Consider the following 8,741-nt stretch of genomic DNA (forward strand, 5'->3'; position numbering starts at 1 on the left):
CCTGGCAGAATATTTAACCATATGACCAAGCAACCCTACTTTCTTACTATGATTTGGGTTCTGTAAGGCTTACTGAAAGACCTGCTGAATCATAAGGCCAGAGAGGCCCAGCTGCAATCTAGTGTAATGCAGAAGTAGTGCATCTAGAATCAATCAAATCTGTGGGGGTCAAAATGATACATCCAGGATTAAGGAAGCTTTTACACATGGAGACAGTGAGGAACATGTGTAGAACCCAAGTGGTGCCAGAGGGTCCATTTGGTTACTCATTGCCCAGTTGTAAATGTGCATGGAAAAATGCAGCAACCCTGTGCTGAGAAGTGTGTGATTCCCAGCGTTTTAGACCTTTCGGAAGTGTGACTTTGGGTGTGGTGTTACCTTACCAGTCAAGCACCAAAACTTGCAAAGAAGATTGCTGACAGTGAGGGAACTTGAGAATGGATGAGGGAGTAACAAAACAACGCGTACCAGTTGCAGCCCCAAGGTGGGCTATCATGATAGAGACTCTAGTTGAACTCACCAGCACTCCTTTTCTGTGTTTGTCTCAGTAGAGAAGGCCCTTGAGAAGTTGCTCTGTGAACATAGGCATGTATGGAGATGGGTGCACAAAGGGTGGACTGTGATGTGTCAGATCTGTCTTTAAGAGGAGTGTCCTTAGCTCACAGCCTCCAACTACTTGGGGACCAGCCACTGCATTCAATCCAAGGTCATTCTTTACTTAGGCTGTTCCCAGCCAGTGAGTAAGCACCCCAGGAGTAGTCTGGGATCCAAGCCCCTTCTGTGCAATATGTGACTCATCTAGTGGGCAGTGTGCTCTGGTGCCACCCCAGCTTGCCTGACGCCTTGGTAGAAGTGGGCTGCAGCCTGAGAATTTTCCTCCTCCTTTCCCCCCGTTTTCCCATAGGGGGATCTACACTGTGCTCTGAGACTCTCCCTATATTATTTCCTTTCCTCTTTTGTTTCTGCCCATGACTCTTGGGCACCTCCCGTTATACCTTGGTGCCTGCTTCTTGGAGGACCCACACCAAAGCAATATACTTATTTTATATTTAATGTAAAAGCACACTTATTATATTTATTATAGGTTCTTTGTTTTCTAATTGCCTTGCCTGTTGTTAATTCCTTTTTTCTTCTTTTGACTTCTTGTTTCCCCCCAAACGTCAAAGTTCGGTAATGACTTTTTTGATTTCTTTTACATCATATTTTTAGTCACTATACTTAAAGTATCAAATAACCTTGCTTGTTATCTGTATATACAGAGGATGCCAAAAATGTATACACATTTTAAGAAAGGACACAGCTATGTAATATAATACTCAAGTGACATTGGACTTCTGCTATTACAAGAGGTGCTCAAATGTGACTTGTATCCATCTTTTGTCATTGGTATAAGTGAGTGTTACAAATTTAATGCAGTTTTTTCTTTCTAAAAATGAGCATTCATATTTTTGGCACCCTCTATATATTTACCACGGTTTAGTTGTTATGGGTCTAGAGATTACAGTGTGCATCTTTGAGTCTTTCAGTTCTAATATAGGTTAATACAAGTGCACTTTCCAGACAGCGTGAGGACCTTAGAACACTTCAAAACTCCAGTTATCTGCTTCTCAAATTGTCTGATGTTATTTTGATATATTTGATTTTCTCATTTTTCTTTCTATTTTATTTTAATCCCCATAAAGAAACATTCCCACACCTACTGTTTATACAGTCTATATTCACTTTCACTCATATTAGTCTTTCCGCTTAGATAATTTTTGTTATATCTAAAGAAACATTTTTGTTTTTTTAGTGCAGGTTTGCTAATGATAAATGCAGTTTGCGTATCTCTTATAGTTTCATTATTGCTTTGGTTTGTGAACGGTACTTTTGCTGTATATGGAATACGATAAACAGACGTTCATCACTTCTCTGTGAAAACACAATTTGATTGTCTTTGACATCCATCATTTCTATCTCAGGTGTGAGGTTAATTTGCTAATTAAAAGGTTAATTCCTTGGAAGGTTTTTATTTTAAATTGTTTTCTTCTTAATGACTTTCAAGAATATTTTGTCTTTGATTTTCAGCCATTTGATGTGGATGGACCTACATGTGACCTAGTTCTAGTTCAGCTTTATTCCTACAGGGTAGCTCTAGGAAGGCCCAAACACACCCATCCAGCATTCCTCAGGGCCCCCTTTTTTTGTGTGGTCCCTGAACTCAAATTTTTGCAGCCTCACAAATTGGTACCTCGCCCTGCTCAGCTTTCTGTCCGCTCAGCTGCCATTTTCAAAGTTGGTAATGACCTTGAAAGGAAGGTTTTACCTCTCTGAGCCTCTTTTCTCTGGTGCCACAGATCCTTACTTTCTTGGTAGTTTTCTGATGCTTTTGTACAATTTCCAAAAATAAAATCCATAGTTGTTCTCAGTTGGAAGGAGAATTTGAAAAACTCTGTTTCCAGAAGCAGATTCCTTTGAGAAGCATTCAGAGCAGGGTGCAGCTGTGTGGAAATACTGTGATTGTAATGAAACGCATAGGTGTGGATTTACTTAATTTGTTTGTTTTTTTCATGCACCGTGCATATTTTTCAGATAACTTCTGTCTGTCTTTAATTCAGGAAAATTATCAGCCACGTTCTCTGTTCTTTAATTTTGGAACAACTGTGAGGTGTATGTTGGTGCTTCTCAACCTACTCTCCTTCTCCCGGATCATCCAAGTTTTTATTCTCTTTGTCCTCTATGTTTTGTTCTGGGAATATTCCTAATGACTTTCCTATAATCCACCAATTTTTTCATCAGCTGGCTTATTCTATCCTTTCTTCTTTCAGTGATCTTATTTTTTATTTTAGCAATTTCAGTTTTCCTGCAGTTCTACTTATTCTCGATTCATAATTTCCTAGCTTAGTTTCATAATTATTAATATTGGATCAAGATTTGAGGGCAAGGAAGGAAGTTCATAGAGTACATCCAGTAGTCAGCGCCATTTTTTTTTTCTGTTGAGATGTTTGCTGATTCTTAAGTCCAGAAGTTGAGAAGCTAAGCAGAATTTCAGTGGATTAATGAGGCTCAGGTATAAATTGCAGTTATCTTCTTTATTTTCCTCAGCAATGTGTTGTATTAAATAAATCCATTTTCTGTAGAATAATGACAAAAGTACTCAGACATTTCAGCTGTCATTATTTTGTTGTTGATGTTGCATTACTGTCTTTATGTTCTGCCTCCTTCTCCTATGAGAATTTTAAAGGTTTTCTTAGAAGAGTGTTTTAATTTTTGCTATTATTTTAGAATCCTTTCTCCTATTTTTATGGCATTATGATGCTCATTGTTCACACATGCTTTGAAATTTTTATTTGCAATTCCATCTTGTGTAGAATTTGTGTATGCTTATGTACTCTGACATGCGTTTTCTTGTCCTCTTGTCATGCATGTATCTCTATGTTAGTAGTTACAATTGCCTTTACCCAGTGTGCTGAAATCCTCAGCTTAGAATCAGACCTTATTTTGGTAGTGTGGGTCCATCATCCTGCAAGAACACCAAAGAGTCATTTCCTAAGACAGCACGTGAGCTTGATTCAAGTTTGGGATCTTGAATGCTTATGTTCTCTCCTGCTAGGATGCACCTTTCTAAAAGACTTTGGCCATGGAAAGAAGCCATGGTCACCCCTGAATTCATGCTATAAAACTTAACGTTGGTTGCCAAAAAGGCATTATGGTATCTAATCAACCACCTAGACGTTGATCACCTGCATATTTGTTCTGGTTTCATCCTGCTGTTCAGTAGGTCTGGGGAACTAACTCAACTTCATTCTCTTTCTTTCTGGTTCTTGAATATCTAGTTAATATCACTTTAAGCATAAAGACAACTTTCAAATATATGTAAATATTTTACTATTGTTATGTGTATATAATAAAGTTGCTTATTTAATGAGTAATTATATACTACTACTTTGACTAAAATCCATCATTATTGCTGTTACCATCACTGGTGATAGTAGTAACAGGAGAAATAGCAGTAGCAATTATTGCAGTAATGGTTCATAGTAAGCTTGTAAAAATAGGGTATTACAAAAAAACTTATCACCTAAAAGTCTCAGATATTTTCACATATAAACTGTTGCAAAGCTAGTGCTTGATTTTTCACATGCACAACAATATTTTTAATGTACATTCATATATTTTCCTAAGCAGAAGGGGAGAAATGGATAAATTCACATAGTCCCAGGAAAGCTATTGTTTATAACCAACTAGAAGAACAGCTAAATCAACCAAATGATCCACTTTTACTAAGGCTTACAGAAAAAAAACAATTAAATCATAACAGATATCTTGAAAGAAAAATAAAAACAAAATGCTATGAAAAATCAGATGTAAAAATGATAATAAAAATCCCAAAATGTTAACTTGAAAATGTCAGTCCTTTAGGTCATATGAGCTTTCAACAATATCTCTTATTACTTATTTTGTTTTGTAGATTACATAACTGACTGAATTTTTGTCTTTTCATTAAATACGGTTTTAAGGATTAAGCATATAAAAGACAGGCATTTTGTCAAAAGCACACTTTATCAATACTCTGTCACATTTGGGTCTATACTAATACATTTAGAGAATACAAAATCAGCAAGAAGCATTTAAGCTGGAAGCTTTCCCAGTGGAAATATGCACAACTGAATTCTCTAAGCATTAAATAATTTCATGAAATAGGTATAAAATAGTTCTCTTTGTGTCACAATTTTTCCCCCCAAAGATTTCTTGCTAAACATCCATAATGTTAACCCCATTGGCAGGTTCTACTTTGTGACCATCCTTTTCTTTCTCTTCCTGTGTTGCTTCCCCAGGTGTTGAGGTCAAGGCCTCTGGCATCATGTCTCAAGGGAATCATAAAAGCACCAGGAAAGATAATCCAATAACCTGATGTTGGTTCCAGTTGTAAATGGCTGAATTAATCATAATCCATGGATCACAAAGCATTCTGATCAGTATGTTAGGCCCTCTTTTAGTTCTTGGTTTATGTAATAAAATTTAGACATCTATTTTAAACATATACATATAAATAAATAAATATAATTATTTATAATTAAATTAGAATTAATTTATAAATTAATTTATATTTAATTTATAATTAAATAGAATTTAGCTATATTGTAAATAAACGTAAATAAATACATTCTATTTAATAAATAATAATATGTGTTAAACATAAGTGAAAGGCAGACAAGCCCTGTTCAAGACCTCTCCTCTTGCTCAACCATTGATTGAAAATGACAATGTGATTCTAATCACGTTTAGAAAAAAGTAGAAAAAATTTAGACATCTATTTTAAACATATCATATACGTTTAAATAGAAAAAATAAATAATTTTAGAATCATTTAGAAAAAATAAAATAATTTGTATTTTTTCTAAATAGAAAAAAAATTAGACATCTATATATATGTTTAAAATAGATGTCTGAATTTAATTAGACATCTATTTAATCTATTTTAAACATATGTATCTAAAAAATTAGACATATATATGTTTAAAATAGATGTTTAAATTTTTTCTATTTTTTCTAAATGTGATTAGAATCACATTGTCATTTTCAATAAATGGCTGAACAAGAGGAGAGGTCTTGAACAGGGCTTGTCTGTCTTTGGCTTATGTTCAAAGGCAAAATAGCATGTTACCAAATATATTTGCATCTAATTAGCAGGAGTTGATGAACTGTTCATAATTGTGTTTGAACAGACCAGGAAAGTGATTAAAATATTTTAAGAATTGAATTTTAGTACGTTTAGTTGGCATACATACTTAAGGTTCATTGAAAGAATTTCCCATGAAAGGGCAACATTGCTAATAAACTAACAGAAAAATAAATAAACAGAAAGAAAAAAGGAGGAAAGGCCACAAGGCACAACCACCCCTTTGATTAACTACCTGGGGCTTAATTTATTGAAAAGAACTGAGTTCCTGCTAGACCACATTCCGGGGAAACTAGTAAGTTGGCCTCACAGAGAAGAGACAGAGAAAGTAAAGAAAGGAAAAACCAAAGCAGCTGGCTCCTGCTATCAGCTTGCGGCAATAACTATTCTTTTTTTTCTTTCCTTTTATCCCATAAAAGCCTTTCCTTTGGTGCTAGTACTCCTGATTTTCCCTGTCATGTTGACCACTTTCTTCTCTCTTGAGGAATGTAATATAAACTTTTTATTTCTTTCTATCCTAATCTTTGTGTCAGGAATTCTTTCTCATCCCATACTACAAGTTTCCCCCAATATTCTTCCTATTGGATCTTACAACTTGATTTTTATCCATCTGTGTTTCCTGACTCTGAAGGCATTTGCCTTTGCCACCCATGTTGAAAGCCACAAAATTAGTAATTAATCACTCTTGGAAGCTGGGTTCCTAAACCCAGTTTTGTGTGTGTGTGTGTGTGTATGTGTGTGTGTGTGTGTGCAGTCTTTATGATACAGACCCACATAATACTGCTGAATAGAATTCCCAAAGGAAATTGATTTAGTATGGCAGACAGTACTGGAGTAACAGTCAAGATACTATATTTTAGTCTTTTTGCTTCTAAGTAGTTGGTAATCTTAGGAAATCTTTTGCACTTCAGTGGGGCTTGAACCACTACACCTAGTCTAATTCTGAGAGTTTTGTTTAACAACTTTATTGAGAAATCATTTACAAACTATTAACACTCATTTTAGTTGTGCAATGGTTTTTAGTATATTTAGAGCCGCACAGCCACCATCGTGATCTAATTTTATAACATTCTGTTGCTTGTTAGCTTCCTACCCTGTGTAGCTTCTGAACTGGCAGATGTCTTGAGGAAGAGACTTACACTCTGCTGGTGCCTCTTAAGTCTCCATTTTTGTCACTCCTGCCCTGTAGATCTGCCAGAACTGCCCAAAGCTCTGCTTTCCTCCCTGCTGGCAAGGGCTCTTTGATTGAGACCCAGCTTAGATTTTTATCCTCTAAATGTCCTGATATCCTCTTACTGGCAAAAGTGGTTAGATATTGCCAGAGTCATTCCATCACTTCCTCAAGAAGTCTCAACTTTTACTTGCTGTTGTCCTCCCAGGCCTTTGGCTGTTAAGCACTGAGAGAGCAAAGGAAATTTCTCTCTGGGTTTTCTGAGCCCTCAGCTAAATGTCTTAGCCTTGTTCAGCATCCAAGAGATTCCACCAGTTCCTCTGCCCCCAGCAGTGGCCCACTGCCTGTACCCAGTCTGGATTCACAGCCCCTGGCCTAGATCCAGGCTCATCATGTGCTACCAGGGACAGTGGCAGAGCCTCAGCTCACCTCTGAAATATATTTTCTTTGAGATACTATCCTTTTTAGTCTTTATTGCTTCTGCAGACTTCTTGGGCTTTAAATATATGATTTTTAAATTTGTCTGGATTCTTGTTTTCAGCAGTAAATTGGGCTTCAACCTGTGTCACAGCAGAGGTCAAATTAGCCTCATTTCCTGGACAAGCCCTAGATTCTTTCTTACCTTCACATGTCTCTGTGTGCTGTTCCCCCTTTTTGGTGTACTCTCCCTAAGACTTCAGGTGTCTGGTTTCCTCCAGCTCTTCAGTTCTCAGTTTGAATAGTTTCTTCCTAAGGAAGGTTTTCTCTTATCCTTCCTTCCTATTGTTCTCCATCATAGAATTCTGCCTTTTCCCCCTTTCATAGCACTTATTACAGTGTATAATCATTTATTAAAAATTAATAACTTAATTTCCTCTTGTATTAATTTATACTCTATGAGAAAAGTATTATATGTGTCTCTAATAGTGCTTTTAGTAACCTCTCAATTGGATACATAAACAAAAGCTGAAATGAATTAATGAATGAATAATTCAAGAAAGAAAATTGGACTTTATTTTCTTAAATTATTTACTTACTTAGTTTTTGGTTATTGGTAGATGACTTCCAATTTTAAATTTCTAACCTGGCATTTCCTTTATTTCTTTATGCTTTTACTTTAATTGATTAACTATACATTGACCATTTGCTGTATAAATAGCTCTGTGCAAGTTATTTTGAGGCATACCAAGAAGATTTTTAATATAGCTCTTTTCCTCATGTATATTGCAATCAATTTTAGGAGAAGCAATTAGTAGAGCCTACAATTTCTCTTTACGTATAATGCTTAAGATATCTCAAACTGAACTCACTTTATTTCCCTAAAACTAGCTCTTCCTCAGAGCATTATTATGGTCCTCGATACTGAAGCAAGACACATCTAAATCATTCAGTCTTTCTCATTTTCCAAAGCCTAGCAGATCTGTGCTCGAATTCCAGCCACGCCACGCGTGTGCTTGGGAAAGTTATTTATTATCTTATAGCTTTACCTATAAAAGGGGGAAATTAAAATCTACCTTCTATGGATTCAATCCATGTGACATGGATCAAATAAAACATAGCGTATATGAGAAAGAATTATGTTTCCAGGTATGAAAAGATTAATGAAGGCAAATAGATAATATCTCACCTGATTGGGTTAATGTAGACTTTTTTCTTTATGGCAAACATAATAGGAAAAGTTCAGTAGAGGAGTTATGTAGGGGTGGGACAAAGGGGCTAGAGGGTTTGTGCTCTAGGGTAGGTACTTGCCCTTCTCCACTCTGAATACTTTCATGGGAACAATCCTGTATGCAGGTAATTTACCACTAGAGCTTAGGTGGCCCATTGGTACATGTCACCATGCCTGACAGCAGCAGCTACTGGCAGAAGAAGGTAAATGAGAGCTTCCTATGGGAGGATAAGTTCTTCCTGTCTTTTTTTTTTTTTTTT

The sequence above is a fragment of the Otolemur garnettii genome, unplaced genomic scaffold (assembly GCF_000181295.1).
Source record: "Otolemur garnettii isolate 467f Iridium unplaced genomic scaffold, OtoGar3 scaffold00063, whole genome shotgun sequence".
NCBI lineage: Eukaryota > Metazoa > Chordata > Mammalia > Primates > Galagidae > Otolemur > Otolemur garnettii.